General features: G+C 45.1%; 1 protein-coding gene across 2 annotated transcripts in view; it reads right to left on the bottom strand.

Moving 5' to 3' along the window:
* Positions 1 to 15,615, bottom strand: part of ELK3 (ETS transcription factor ELK3) — a 76,231-nt gene extending 60,616 nt beyond the window's left edge. The window contains exon 1 of one of the 2 annotated variants that reach the window (XM_032298589.1): positions 15,264 to 15,615. The gene's annotated coding sequence lies outside the window, so the exon portion shown is untranslated. The remainder of the gene's footprint in view (positions 1 to 15,263) is intronic. The other variant, XM_032298587.1, reaches the window with a different exon arrangement.
* Between the last annotated feature and the right edge of the window lie 743 nt (positions 15,616 to 16,358).

Here is a 16,358-nt window from a genome sequence, read left to right as displayed (position 1 = left end):
TTCTTAAAAGTATTTTGAAAGTAAAAATATGTAATCCTTTTGATCAATACATTGTATAACTGATCTTTAACATAAGGATGGAACAATGTTTTCAGCTTTAAAGACAACTTTGACAGAATTATTTTCTTAAATCTATGGTTGTCAGTGTAAGAAAATGTTTGTTACCTTAGATACTTTAAGATGGTTTTACAAAAATCAAAATAAAGGAAATCTTACAGGCCACTTCCACTAGAATGAAACCCTAATCTTTCTGATACACTTGAAAGCTTTTCTGTGCGAAAGAAGCAGCTGATGAAAGTCCAAAGTATTTACCCAGTGCCATGAGAACATTTCTGCATGGATACAAAATGATGGTGGTTTTTCCACATCCAGAAACTGAACCATTTCCTGCCAGAGCATCCTCCAAACTCTTCTATTGTGTGGAAACTGTAAAATCTTTCTAAATCAGGACTTCCTCCTATTATGCTTTAGAGGCGTCTTTCTGGGAAGGGTAGATCCAAGGCAAAAGGTAGGAATTCCTGCAGCACCACCCAGTGGAAACATTAGAAAAAAAAAAAAGCAAGATAAAATATGTTTAATAAAAGAATATTTCATGTGTTAGCTCTTCTCACTAAAAATCTGGACACCACTCTTTCTGCATAGATGGCAACCTGCAGTCTGCTACGCTTGCAAATGGCCATTCACATCACGTCTGCCCTGTCTCTTTCACACATGTGCACACGTGCTGGGCTGTGGCAGGGTCAGGAAGGATGGTGCACTCCTGGGGAGGAAGGGGTCCCAGATGGGGTCAGGTGTGGGCTGTGACATCATCCCTTCCTCTCCGAAGGATCCCCAAGGGGCCCTGGGGACTGGGAAGTCTGCACAGCTGTGCTGGGCACCCTAGTCCTGATTCGGCAATGAGCGTTTCCTGGCAGAGAGGTGCCCAACCATCTGTGCACCTTCCCCTTCCCCTGGCCCAGCTGCACCTGGGCCAGGCCACCTCCAACATCTGCACAGCCATTCTACCTCCCTGAGTCTATCCTGGAGAGAGTTACAAAGCCTTCTCCTCCCCTCGCAGCTCCTTTCTCCAGTCCCTGCAAAGCTCCCTCCAGTGTGAGCATTACCTCTGTCCCCCTGCCCTACCAAGGCCACAGTGTCTTACCAAGGTCCCACAGCCTCCCTGGGCGTCATTTCAGTTTGGTTGCACTTCATTTACTGCCTCCACCAAAACTCGTGTCTCCTCACCAGTGCCTGCTTCTCACGATGCATGACATACCAGGCTATAATTTTCTTGGGAACTGGATGAGACAACAAGAACCCTTGACCCTCTCCCTTCCAGCTCCTTCACAGAAAGCCCTGGCAGGGGCCTGGAGAAGGAGCGATGACATTGCATGCTCTTCTTGGGAAAACTGGGAACTTTCTTGTCTTCTCTATAGAACTTAAAATAACAAAGTAAACTCAATCATTTCTGGATGGATAAGCCACTTTAAAAAAACTACCCTCTGGCTGGGCATGGTGGCTCACGCCTGTAATCCCAGCGCTTTCAGAGGCCAAGGTAGGTGGATCACCTGAAGTCAAGAGTTTGAGACCAGCCTGGCCAAAAGGCGAAACCCAGTCTCTACTGAAAATATAAAAATTAGCCAGGCATGGTGGCTTGAGCCTGTAATCACAGCTACTCAGGAAGCTGAGGCAGTAGAATCTCTTGAAGCCAGGAGGCAGAGATTGCAGTGAGCTGAAATCATACCACTGCACTCCAACCTATCAACAGAGCAAGACTTTGTCTCAAAAAAAAAACTGCCCTCTAACACAGCCTACCTGGAAAAGTTACCTTTCTCCCTTCCTGTAGTAAATCCACTGAAACCATTTTGAATCTTTCTTTTAAATGGTACACAGATATGGCCAAGGGTAGCAGTTGGCTGAGCTAGACACTGTTTACAGTATATATGATCAGTGTTAACACTTTACAGCATAACATATTTGAATCACTGATCATTTATTATACAGAGGGTTAATATTGTATTATATATCTTTTCTTTCTATTTCTGAAGTTTAACAGTTGCCAAACATGTCAAGGTTTAGTTGGATAATGCTGACATTACCTAGTCTTTGGGTCCCACTGTATACAGTATTGTTGCAAAAATGGTTACGAGTTACCGGTATTCGTGATGGAGGGATCACCACCAACATCTTTAGAGATTTTTGAGAAGCACAAAGAGCTGCCTCACAGAGGCGGTTCCTGAAGCAAGGAACCGGTTAGTTTCACTGTTTTTCTTTCGTGCTCTTCTCAAGAAAACGCTTTCATGGTTTAGGAAATGCAAATTCCAGGCATAAACATTTATACATAAATCTGGTAGGGTACTACATTCACTTTGGAAGAGAACGATAAAAAACAGTGACTCTGCAGTCTTCAAAATATCATCACCTGCTCATGTGGTGGACACGTGTGGGGGGTTTTAGCTGCCTCTGAAGTCACGAAGGTAGTCACTACCCCTTTAATAGTTTTACCCTCCCCACACGCCTATGTCTCACCCACATTTTTGTACAATGGACATCAAGTCTAGCTGCATATGATGGCTACGGTGCCACATGCTGAGGGATTCTAAGTCTACACAACTTCTAATACAGTTATTTTTAACAGGAAATAAAAATACAGCGGGGTTCAGGTAAAAAAGTGCAAGCACAAGCCCTCTCACGTTTCATTCAATGTCTGTTTTAAACCAAGCCTGACCCACAGACAAACAACACTAAGTGGAACACATTTTAAAATGGCTTGATGTCCCTGGTGGGTACTGTTATTTCTAAAACTTGCAAAAATAAGACGGTGAGTGATTTCAAAACTTAACAGTCTTCTCATAATGCCTCACATTTAAAACCGATTTTTAAATTAACCATCAAGATGCACTGAATAAATGAGCAAAATAACACAGAAACTGTCATTGAGAGGCAGACCAATCATTCATTCATTCGTGTCCAACGAATAGTGTTATGCAAAGGCCACCAAAAGCATCTGACAGAAGAGACTGGCTGTTGGTGACATTAGCATCAAACATCGATCTGTACTCCAAAGCATCCTCACTGCCCTTAATTCCCACAATGGGCATCTACCACCCACTGGCTTGGCCAGTCCCTTTTTGAAATGTCATATACAACTTTATCTGCTCTTCCAATAATTGTTCAGCGTGAATATACTAACGGTACAACATAACAGCCATATCTTGCTTTAGAGGATCTTTTTCCCCCCTTGTGAAAGATAATCACCTGGCTGCGCGCGGTGGCCCACAACTGTATCCCTACACTTTGGGAGGCCAAGGTGGGCAGATCACGAGGTTAGGAGTTTGAGACAGCCTGGCCAACATAGTGAAGCTCCATCTCTACTAAAAATACAAAAATTAGCCAGGCACAGTGGTGTGTGCCTGTAGTCCCAGCTATTCGGGAGGCTGAGGCAGGAGAATCGCCTGAACCCCGGAAGCAGAGATTGTGGTGAGCCAAGATTGTGCCACTGCACTCCAGCCTGGGCAATAGACTGAGACCCTGTGAAAGAAAGAAAAGAAAGAAAAAAGAAAAGGAAAAAAAAGAAGGACAGAAAGAAAGAAGGAAAGAAAGGAAGGAAGGAAGAAAGGAAAATCGCCCTTTTGGTTAGGTAATATATTTGAATCGATCTACATCAAGGTCTTAAAGTTTCTTCTTTCTGAAAGACACACTACTAGGCTTTAATAGTTAAGCTTAAAAAACACATACACAAAGGATGTGGCAGAGGCTGAAGGAAGACGCTGTTCTTGTGGCTCAGCTCTGATTGAAATCAAAGCAGGCAACGAGCTTATTTGAGAGCTGTGACCCTCAATCCTTTGAGAATCACAGTAAACTTGAGTCACTTGATTCAAGATGTCTTCAAACAGTATATAATTTTGTCATTAAAGTAACATACTTTAAGAAAATTTTAACATTCTTCAGATTACTTCATTTGTCATCAATGCAGCACTGAGAACTAATGGTACAAAACTACCAGAATGAATTAAGTGAGGACAGAAATGCCAAGGGGCCGACTGGCTCTTCTGTTTTTGCCTCAACTATCTAAGATGAAGTCGGTCCATCTATGGGCATTTTTGCGCTGGGCTATGCATGCAGCAAAGATATGACAACATCTCTCTGCCCAGAGTTTAATCAGTTCTAACCCTCACTCGGGCGTCACTTGGAGCACTGCAAGGCATTTGTTCTAAACTGCTTTTTAAAAAAATGAAAAGAAGAGCTGAGTGTGGTGGCTCAAGCTGTAATCTCAGCGGATTACAGCAGGAAGGCTGAGGTTGAAGATCACCTGGGCCCGGGAGCTCGAGGCTGCAGTGAGCTATGATTGCGCCACTGCACTCCAGCCTGGACGACAGAACAAGATGCTGTCTTTAAAAGAAAAGAAACAATCCAATGCCCTCTGGTCTAAATGATCAGTAGCTGGGGCTTGGAAAAATAGACAGGAACGTTAGCAGAAATAAACTCCCTCCCAATGCTCATGAGTTCTGGATTGCGGAGGATTTCAAGATCACACAAGGAAACTGAGGTACTGCATCTCACACACAGTCCTAAAGATAATACTAAATGGTTTGGTCCTCCCTTCTCTGTATGTTCATCATGGCATGTGCTGAGATTATTAGGAATCTAAGCTTTCTGTAATTCTGTAATGAACCCAGGTTCTCTCCTGATTTCTCATCAAAAAACGATTCTTCAAGGAGGAGACAGCTAGTCAACACTGGCTGCACCCCCACCCTCTGCACAGAACCAGGGCTTCAATCCTACATGGGCAGTGACTCTGCAAAGAGGAGCAGCACAAACGGAGGTCACCTACTGTCCCATTCTCTCAGACGCATACCTCCCCCTTACAGCCTACATCTATAAAGGCGCACACACACTCCGCATCTTCCAGGGGATAGCTTTCATCTGTCAATCAACTCCGAAGACAAGGATTTGCATCTGAGCCTCTAAAGGCAAGCCTTCCAAACTCCAGTAAGGGGATGGAGAGGGGAAGTGACATTTCCAGTTCAATGAGCGTTAACCAGAGAAATGTTCTTAACTTTTAGTGTTAGGGAATCATTCGAACACCTACACCTCCTCTTCTTGCTTAATAGAATAGCATCATCTTCCTGGTCCTCAGGATCGTCAACTCTGAGGATGACGACAACCTACAAGTGCAGGCAGAGGAGAGCTCCTGTTGATTGCCCCGGAGAGAATTCCTGCAGTTACCCTAGAATAAATTCTGGGCTTGTTTTGAGGTTGCTGCTGCTGCTGTTGTTGTTGATGTAATCTCTCTATTCTGACAATTAAGTGCAAGGAGAAAAACATCCTTAATCATACATTCTGCTTAATCAAGTTTTGACTATTAACAAATTGCTCCTTGGCAAAACCCAGCTGAAATGTATTAGGAGACCTAGTCCTCCTTCACCAGAAACCAGTTTGGGTATGAAGTCACTCTTCACAATCACGTAAGCAGAATCTTTTGTTACTTTCAAACTCAATCAGAAACATCATTAATTTTAAAAAGGTACAGATGGAAGCGACACACACAGGTTTTACACTATAAGTAAAGAAAGTACCTTTAACTGTGAATCTTACAGGATTCAAAACTGATTATGCAAGGCAACTACAAAAACTTGATCAACTGAAGTCTTTAATAAAGGACTAATTAATGATGGCTGCTCTACAATGATTAATTCTACTATAAAAAAAACTTTACATTGAGATCGATCTCTCTCTCTCTCTCTCTCTCTTTCTCTTCCCCCCCTCCCCCCCTCCCCCCCTCCCTCCCTTCCTCCCTTCCTCCCTCCCTCCCTTCCTCCCTTGACAGAGTTTTGCTCTTGTTGCCCAGGCTGGAGTGCAATGGCATGATCTAGGCTCACCACAACCTCCGCCTCCCAGTTTCAACTGATTCTTCTGCCTCAGCCTCCTAAGTAGCTGGGATTACAGGCACGTCCTACCATGCTGAGCTAATTTTGTATTTTTACTGGAGACCGGGTTTCTCCATGATGGCCAGGTTTGGGATTACAGGCATAAGCCACTGAGCTCAGCCGAGATTCTTTCAATATACGCTACCCTATGAATAACTTTATGGTTAACCGCCCATTCTCAGTATAGTAATGCTGATACCAACAATAGGGCCAAAGCTTGTCCTCCAGGATACTAACAAACTGACCTCATTGCTATACACCTACTTTTCTTGCAAGTCTAAACAAAAAGTATGGGAAGAGGCAGAGAGGAGCTTTTTGGCTGTCATTACGTTTTTTTTTTTTTCCTTTGAGGAGTCGTCTCATTCTGTAGCCCAGGCTGGAGTGTAATGGCGCGATTTCGGCTCACTGTAACCTTCGCCTCCCTGGTTCAAGTGATTCTCTTGCCTCAGCCTCCCAAGTAGCTGGGATTACAGGTGTGCGCCACCATGCCCAGCTAATTTTTATATTTTTAGTAGAGACAGGGTTTCACCATGTTGGCCAGGCTGGTCTCAAACGCCTAACCTCAAGTGATCTGCCCACCTCGGCCTCCCAAAATGCTGGGATTACAGACGTGACCCACCTCTCCCAGCCTATCTTTATGGTTTAACCAAGAGATGTGCTTTTATTAATCCAAGTAAGTCATCGTCTAAGAAAGAGACAGACATATGCACAGCAACAGAGGGCTTTATCAAGTCCAAGGCAAGACAGGGTGGGGCTATACTGACAAATGTTCCCCCCCCTTCAGGTTATTTTTCATTCACTGAGTGCCAGGTATTGCACAAAGTGCTAAGATAATATAAAGGATGAAAAAACCAGTGTGGGCCCAGAGGGAGCTCATAGACAGATGACATGCAGCACACATGACACAGACATGCCCAGGCATCCCCCACTCTCCAAATCGAACAGGGCCAAAGGTTCGGACGGTGACTTCAGATCAGAAGGGATGCCATGTTATCACATCTATTTGGTGGCTGGGTTATGGAGGAAAGAGTATTAACGAATAATGAGGGACACCAACCCTATCTTCAAAAAGATGTCTCCAAAACTGTCTAGTACCTGGCCAGGCACAATGGCTCACTCCTGTAAAGCCAGCACTTTGGGAGGCCGTGGCAGGCAGATCACAAGGTCAGGAGTTGAAGACCAGCATGGTCAATATGGTGAAACCCTGTCTCTACTAAAAATACAAAAATTAGCTGGGCGTGGTGGCACAAACTTGTAGTCCCTGCTACTCACGACACTGAGGCAGGGGACTCACTTGAACCCGGGAGGCGGAAGTTGCAGTGAGCCGAGATCACGCCATTGCACTCCAGCCTGGGTGACAGAGCAAGACTTTGTCTTGTGTTCCTGTGTTTTGAGAGGGAGAATTCAGGTAATGAGGCAACCTGTAAGTAAAGTCTGTGGCGGCCAGGTGCAGTGGCTCACACTTGTAATCCCAGCACTTTGGTTGGCCAAAGCAGGCAAACCACTTGAGGCCAGGAGTCTAAGACAGCCTGGACAACATGGCAAAACCCCATCTCCAATAAAAACACTAAAATTAGCCAAGCATGATGGCACAAGTCTGTGATTCCAGCTACTTTGGAGGCTGAGGCAGGAGAATCTCCTGAAGCCACATGGTGAAGGTTGCAGTGAGCCAAGCTCATGCAACTGCACTTGTAGTAAGGCCTCTGAAGGCCAGGAAGAGATGACTGAGGGGGATCTGCCCAATGGACAGAGGGCAGAGGGCATTTGAGGAACTGCGGAAAAGCCAGTTTGGCTGGCCCAAATCACATCTTGCAGCTTGAGTTAGGGGTTTTGGTCTTTATGCTAAGATGAAGCCAGTGGAAAATTTTTCAGTAGAAGAGTGACCTGGTCAGATCTGTGTTTTGGAAGGATTGTTCTAGCTCCTGGGGAGAGAAGGGATCAGAGCGGGTGTGAGGGAATGTGAGAACCCTGAAGATACAGCAGTGGGGGCAGAGAGCACTTTCAAAGACTATCAGAAGGAAGGAGGAGGAATTTAACCAGGTGACCCAACTCTTATCTGGCCCTACTGAGCATCCAGCTCAGAGACAGTCACTGATGTCCCCAAGAATGAGGTGGCTGTGGGTCATTAGCAATCAGTGCTACTTGTCACAAACCTCAAAAGACTAGGAGGAAAGGAAGCATGGCAGCTAATACTGGCCTTCCACTGGAATGTTCCTTATTCAATAAGGGGCCAAGGCATTCAAGGGGAAGCTTATGGGGAGCCCCTTTTCCCACCACAAAATAGCTGTTTGTTTAAATTCCTGCATATGTCTGTAAGTCAGATGTTTGGAGGAGGACAGCAAAAATTCATATCATACTTTCACAACTCAGTCGTAGTCAGGTTCTTTCCTCCAAAAAACAGTAGTACATGAATAGGGCTTCTGACTTGAAAGGGATTATCTCAGCTTCTCCACTTTAATCACTTTTTTTTGGATACAGGGTTTTACTGTTACCCAGGCTGGAGTGCAGTGGCGCAATCACGGTTCACTGCAGCCCTGACCTCTCGGGTAGCTGGGACTACAGACACGCACCACGACATCCAGCTAATTTTTGGTAGAGATGGGGGTCTCACTATGCCCAGGCTGGTCTCAAACTCCTGGGCTCAAGTGATCTGCCTGCTTCAGCCTCCCAAAATACTGGAATGACACACGTGAGCCACTGCACCCAGCCTCCACCTCAACCACTTTACCATCAGGCTAAAGAAACTGAGGTCTGGGAAGATTACCTAATATCCTCTCATCTCAGTTAGTCTTAACATAATACATTTTTCCTAAAGTATACATATTACTTTTGGTTAGTTTAAATATTTTGCAGATATTAAGCAATATAGAAAAGGTTTTTCTTTTTCCTCTTACTGTATGATGAGGAAATCTACACATTCAAATGATTTAATATTAACCAAGCAGATTAAAGACCACAATATTTTATCAAGATGTTCTGAGGTATAAGAATCTATACGGTAGAATGATGAAATTGTCTTAATAGAATTTGTTTAAATAGCCAAGGATAATGAGACCCCATTTCTACAAAAAATAAAAAAAATTAACCGAGGCCAGGCATGGTGACTCTCTCCTGTAATCCCAGCACTTTGGGAAGCCGGGGCAGGCAGATGACTTGAGGCCAGGATTTTGAGAGCAGCCTGGCCAACATGGCAAAATGCCATCTCTAGTAAAAATACAAAAATTAGCCAGGCATGATGGCACACGCCTGTAATACCAGCTACTTGGGAGACTGAGGCATGAGAATCACTTGAACCCAGGAGGCGGAGGTTGTAGTGAGCCAAGCTCGTACCACTGCACTCCAGCCTGGGCAACAGAGCCAGTCACTGTCTCAAAAAAAAAAAAAAAAAAAAATTAGCCAGGTGTGGGGGTGCACACCTGCAGTCCTATCTGCTTGGGAGACTGAGGCAGGAGGATCGCTTGAGCCCAGGAGTTTAAGGCTGCAATGAGCTATCACCATACCACTGCACTCCAGCCTAGGTGACAGAGCCAGACTCTGTCTCTAAATACATAAGCCAAAAAACATTTGGGGATATGGAAATATTGTCTCTCTGGGCCGAGTTACATGGATGTATACAATAACACTTAAGATCTGTGCATTTTAATGTATGTAAATCATACCTCAACTTAAAAAAAAGAGAGGGGGAAGACACCAAGAGACCTGTTTTCTTTATTCTAATGCCTGGAGTACAGGGGCCCCCGCTTCATCAGCCTTAAGAGAAGGTCTCCAATCAGAGGAGTAAGTCCTAGTTCTATAGCACTGCAGAATGACTATAATACTATATAATTTCAATTTGCTAGAAGAAAGATCATGAATGTTCCCAACACAAATAAATCATAAACATTTGAGATGATGGATCTAACTACCTTGATCTGATTACTATACATTATACACATGAAAAAAAACACTATGTACCCCATAAATATGTACAATTATTATATATCAATTTTTAAAAATAAAAGAAAAGGGATCCAGATAAGTGTTTTATCCTATCACTCCCACATTACACATGGATATTCAGGAACTGTTCTTAGATACAGAAGCTTTAAGAATACTTATGATACTACATGCTTTAGATCCTTGTTTTAGAGTGTGCAAGTAAATTCATCTTAGTCTAATTCAAATTAGAATACACTAATATAACATCATCTAAATTTCTTTAAAAATACACAAGTAAATTTCTCAACCATGTTTTAAAGTAATCTTATTTAATTCTTAGAATTTAATAATTACTTTCCAGGAAATGTAAATTAATACATAGCAATAAAGTAGTCAGTGACTTTATTCCTAGTGGGAATTCAAATCAAATCACAATTTATTGAAATGGCTAGTTCAAAGTTTATTTTAAAACTGCTGACATATATGCAAATCTCCAGTAATGGATGAAAGGCCATTTTTATTTTGGTTTAAGCAGGAATCATGGGAAGTTGAATTTCTGCATAGAATAGTTATTTAAAAGACTGATAAATAGTTATTTATCTACCATTTTTGAAGACACTTGGAATTTAACAAAAGGTTACACACACATACACATACACACACACACACACACACACACACACAGCTAATTTTATTTACTGGAGCTGCTCTATAAGTGGCAAAACTAGAGTTTTCATGGTCTCGCTGCCATGGTTTCAATCAAAAAGCTGAATGACCTCAATTCAAAGTAGCTATGAACAACAGTCATCTTGAGCTAAAAAAATCAATTTAAAACACCAATTTCAAAGTTTGGAAACTCCACTGATAGAAAATGAAACAGTAATTAACAGTTGTTAAAGGGTACAAAGCACACCTTCCTCTCCCTTCACAGCTGGATAACGTCAAGATATATTTTCAGTTTAACCTGGTTTCTCTTCTTTCATCATTTAACATTCTATTTTGATGTGTAGTGCTCTGTACTTCCTGTTACTACATCTTGATACTCTACTGCAAATCATGACTCATTCTTAAATCACAGAGAAACTTATCAAAATCCAAAATTTCACAGTACATAGGAACTCAGTCTTTCAAGAGGGCAGCATTCTTAGAACATTACTTGAACCACAGACGACAAAAACACTGAACAAGTCCATGAAGAAATTATGTCAATCCATGGTTGAGTCAACGCATTTATTAGATCAATAAATAGAAGCTCTATGTGATCATTTCAGTCCCGGTACTAATAAAATGTGTTACATGATATGCTAAGTAAAAAAAAGTTATCAAACAGTAAGCACAGTGTGCTTTCAATTAAAAATGGTATGTGCATGTGTGGATATACACAGACACACATAGGCATTTTTTTTAAACTGGTAAATTACACATCAAAATGTAAACAGTGGAATTATGGGAGATGTCTTTTTTTCATGGCGGTTTTCTGTATCTTTGTAAGGCAACTCACGTTAGTATTTTTTACAACAGAAAAAAAAAACAACCAATAGAAGATACTATTTTGCTAGCATGGTCTCAAAGTGTGTTATAAGTCAATCTACACAGGCAAAGAGGAATTAAAGATAACTAGGACATAAAAAACGTTCACCTGAAACATACAAGAAAATCTGACAAAAATGGAGTCCCATTCCCCTCTCATCTGTATATATATGTACAGAACCTTAGGAAAGGGTCAGAGGACAGTCACCTGGGCTCTACAGCTAGAACAAAGCCTGAACGGACAGACAACCCATTTCTTTTAAACTTTAATGAGGCAGCTGGTGCAGTGGTTCACATCTGTAATCCCAGCTACTGGGGAGGCTGAGGTGGGAGGATCACTTGAGCCCAGGAGTACAAGGCCAGCCCTGGCAACATAAACAATTAAAAAAAATAAAGTTTCATGAGGAACCCCAGGTCTGAGAAACATGGAAATGACTGAGTCATTCCCCAGAATTGTAAGGGAACAAAACTAACGATTAGTAAGCAGCAACTCACCCTCAGTGAAAAAAGAGCCTACTCCAGGAAGTCACATTCTTGGAGAGTTTTTTATGAAGTGTTTTGGGTTGTTATCAGGTCATGTTTTGCAACATTTCACAGCATCATATTATTATTCTGAATCAGATAGATATATGAATATAATTGAGTATCACAGAACACACAAAATCTAAATCTGACAGCTAGAAGGGAATATTTTAATTTACATACACTGCCTGGAAGTCCTTTAAGACCAATTTCAGGGAAAGATTTAAGTTCCAAAAAGTTATTACAAATATAAATTGTAATATATGACCTCAGAGTTACATTTACTGTATATTAGCACTTTTATTTAATTTTTTATAAAGGAAAAAGAGGAGGTCTTTAATAATTGTTTGACTTCAAAACTCAAACGACGCTGACAAATCCCTGCTCTCCCCTCGCTGGGTTACTGCCATCCTGGTCTCAACAGCATTGGTACCAAGTGCATAAAGATGCTATACTCGCAGAGTTTCAGAGATGGCCCAATTCAGGACATAAAAGGTACAAAATGTCATGACCCGTATGTCACTCTATTATTGCATGTTACTAACCAAAAAGAGATAATTCATGAATGCTATGTTACATATGTGGCCAAAAAAGTACAGTTGATGACTTTTAAGTGCCTTATTGTTACAGTTTTCAACACCTTCATCACCATTAAAGTAAATAAGATTTTTTCAATCCACTATAGACATTCTGGGCCAAAAAATTCTTTCCTGTGCATTACTGACTGGTTAGTAGGACCCCCGGCCTCTACCCTCTAGAAGCCAGTACACCCCCATAGTTATAACCACCAAAAATGTCTCCAGCCATTGCCGAATGTCTCCTGGGAGGTGAAATTACTCCTAGTTGAGAACCACCAACATAAATGAACCTATGCATCCCAAATAATAACTTGGAAGGAGGAATTCTAAATACTTCCTTTTTATTTAAAGGAAATGTACTCTTGAGAGAGTTCACCAACTTCCATTTTTAAGGAATGCTCATGCAAAATGTATGAGATCTTGTAAGCCTTTTTTCTTATCCATTATAAGTTTTGTTAGCCTACTCACAGCCTTCTCTGCGACAATTTATTGAGCACCTACTCTGTGACAGGCAAGCCATTAGGGACATCCTGTACTCACGTCCACTGACTCATACCCCGGTCGGGCTGTTTGGGCTGTTTTTAGGACACACTTTGCCACCATAAAAGAACTGCCAACACCTTAAAAGCAGCACATCTTTGTCAATAAAGGGGCCCCATCGTTCTAATCAGGTTCCTTTCCACCCTTTTTAGTAACTCCACACATATCTAGGCAACATTTAAATTAAAAAAAAAATTTTTTTTTAAGGCAGAAGGTCTTTGCTATATTTGGCATAGAAACGACATCACTTTTCAAACTCGGGGGGTTTGCAGGCAGGACCATTACTGGAAACTCTAAGAACACTTATGGACAGTCTCCTTAACTGCCTGACCTATACCCTCCTAACACAATTAGTAATTTTATCGTCCTCATAAATTGAAACTCATAACGGACCTTTTCCAAATAAATGGGTGCCACAGGGACAGAGAAAGAAAAAAAAGATCAGAGGGTATTTTGTAAGGCTCAGAAATCGATTTCAGCTCATGAATAGATGCCTGGAACATCCCCCCCCCCCCCCCCCCCCCCACCGAAGACAAGCACAGATGGAGAGGATGGGTGTGTGTGAGCTGCTTATCTCCCCCACCCCCCAACACAGACACACGCCGCAAAGAAAAACCTGCAAATCTCAAATCCAAAATGGCCAAAGTGACTCCAAAGTTTTCAAGACATGTCCTGAAAAGGCTCGTTGGGCGGCTGTACCCCTAAGTAAATAAAGCCGTAACTTGTCTCCTTCCCCAGCGCCAGGCTCCCAGGCTGACAGCGGCTGCACAAAACCCCTCCTGTGCCGAGCAGCGGAAACTCCTAATGAGATTAGTTGGTGTGTGTGCAGACATTACTTAGCAATGACTAAGGGGGCTCTCTCTTCCTGCAGCAGCCAGTGGAAAATTCAAGGAACTTTTTCCCCCTGCAGCAGCAGAATCCCTTTAACCCTCTCCCCAGCCAACTCCAAAAACAACTCAGCCTCCCCTTCCCCCCTCAACCCCCAGGCTGGGGGACTGGGGTGGGGGGAGTTAAAAACCGGCCAGGGGCTTTCAGAGGAGGGAGGGTGGAAGGGGGCTGGCGGGGAAGGGGCGGGGGACCCCTCGAACACTACAAAGGAAACTGTAAAAGGCACAAATACATAAACCTGAGAAGGAGCAAACCACAGTTTCTTTGTGAGCTCCTCTAGTGAGTCATTTTCAAGATGCTGTCTGCTGCCAGTTTCAAAGCGGAAGCGCATGGCAATTAGTCTTGCCGTTTCCAGACAAGCCAGAAACTCTCCCGACACTCGTTTTTTTTTTTTCTTTCTTTTTTTTTTTCTAAAAAGCCCCTTTTGCAGTTTCTGAAATAACATTTCTTGCTTCCACCTCCACCCGCCGCCTAACTGCAGCTTGTCCCTAGGATGATCCGGTTCAGAAAAAATAACAAAACCGAGACCTTTTATTTTTGTTTTTGAACCATGCCAAAATTTTAATCCCTCCTCCCCAAAAGTTACAGTAACGTCACAGGCCCACACTGAGTTTGAAGGTAAAGAAGGATGGGGGGTAGAAGGGGCGCCAAGATCATTTCTTGCCCGGTCCTTCTCCAAAACCATGCCCAGTAAAAACCACTGGCTTTTAAATGTCCGACTGGGCGTGCGCCTGGGGCGGTGACCTGGCCGGGGGTCACCTGCCGAGCGAGAGTGGACGCAGCCCCCAGTCCCACACCTTCGCGACCCTGCCCTCCACTGCCCCCTCCATCCCTGTCTTCCTCCTAGGATCCGAGCATCGCTGCCCTTTGCCCACTCGAGGGGAGCCTGAGTGTGTCCTTTGCCCACTCGAGTGCGGTCCCAGCTGGAAGGCCAGCGGTCTTCCAGCGCCGGAGCACTCAGCCCGCTCCGGCCACCGTTCTTCCCAGGAGTCTCGCAGTCCCCCGCTCCCCGCGCTGCCTGCAGTGGGGCCCTGTGAGAGCTCCCGGGGTTGCACGCCCGGCACCCCTTCCTCTGGGCTCACAGCTCAGCCCCAGGGCGGGGAGCCGCCGGCGCAGGGTGTCCGCAGACCCGGGCCCTGCGCGAGCTCCGGCGACGGCGGTGGCAGCGACGCGGGCGCAGGAGCATCCCCGGCGCCCCCTCCCCGCGGCCCGCCCTCCCGCTCGCGCACTCCCACCCCCACCCCGGCCAGCAGCCCACCCCGCGGCGCCCCCCGCCCCACCCCCACTGCGCCCAAGGAAAGAAAGAGAGAAAAAAAGAAAACACCCCGAAAGAAACTTTGCAAGTGTCGGAGCAACAGGCAGAAGCCCTGTTACCTACCCAGATGCGGGGGAGTCTTCAAGATCCTTCTTCGGGGGGAATTTCTAGGAGGACCCGGGCGAAAGCCCCCGACTTTCCATGCTGACAGGCGTCTGCAGACGGTCTGTGGCTCTTGTAATGAGATCCTGATTTTTCCCCCTTTTTTTCTTTCTCTCGCTCCTCTTTTTTTTTTCCCCTCTGGTGTGTGTGAGAGCAGGAAGTTGGAGCAGTCAGGCCGAGCCGGCTCACTTCCTTTACTGCATTATTCCCCAGGCGGTGTGCAGTCTGTGTAAACAGGCTTTTCCGCCCCGCGCCGCGCGCCCCGGCCGCGGCTGTGCGCCGGGGCTGGCCGCCCAGGCCCGCGCCTCCCCCGCCGCTCCAGCCCCGCGCGCGCCCCGCACCGCCCCCGCCCGCCCCGCTTCCTACGCGGCCACCCGGGGGAGGAGCCTCAGACCCGCGGCGACTCCGCGCGGCCGCAGCCCCTCCCCACCGGGAGTGGGGTCCGCCCGCAACCCGCAGCCGCCGCCGCGCTTTCCCGGACGCCGGGGATCCTTCCTCAGCACTCTCCCTGGGGGTCGAACGCGCGCGGGGCACCACGGCGGGGTAGTGCTCTGCGCAGTTGGGCCGGGAGTAGGGTCCCGAGGTGGGGTGGGGGGGGTGCGGCTGGACGCCCAGTTTCCCATCCGCCAGGATGGAAGAATTGGGGGGCAGAGGGGCATGGGGAGTGGTGTTCAGGGTTTGGTGGCTCTGGGCAAAGGACTGCTTTTCCTGTGGGTGCAAGCACGGAAAAAGCAGTCCCTTTCTGTCTGGGGTTGTAGATGGACACCGTTCTTGTCTGGGTTTTCAGTGATTTAAAAGCCAGCCCTCGACCGGGTGTGGTGGCTCACGCCTGTAATCCCAGCGCTTTGGGAGGTCGAGGTGGGTGGATCACCTGAGGTCAGGAGTTCGAGACCAGCTTGGCCAACATGGTGAAACCCTGTTTCTAATAAAAATAAAAATAAATAAATAAATAAATATTTTTTTAAATTAGCTGGCGTGGTGGTGGGCGCCTGTAATCCCAGCTACTGGGGAGGCTGAGGCGAGAGAATGGTTTGAACCTGGGAGGTGGAGGTTGCA

This window comes from Sapajus apella, unplaced genomic scaffold, assembly GCF_009761245.1.
Source record: "Sapajus apella isolate SASKATOON/1434 unplaced genomic scaffold, GSC_monkey_1.0 scaffold2, whole genome shotgun sequence".
NCBI lineage: Eukaryota > Metazoa > Chordata > Mammalia > Primates > Cebidae > Sapajus > Sapajus apella.
Note: the sequence above shows the minus strand (reverse complement) of the source record. Positions and strands in the feature narration are given on the sequence as shown.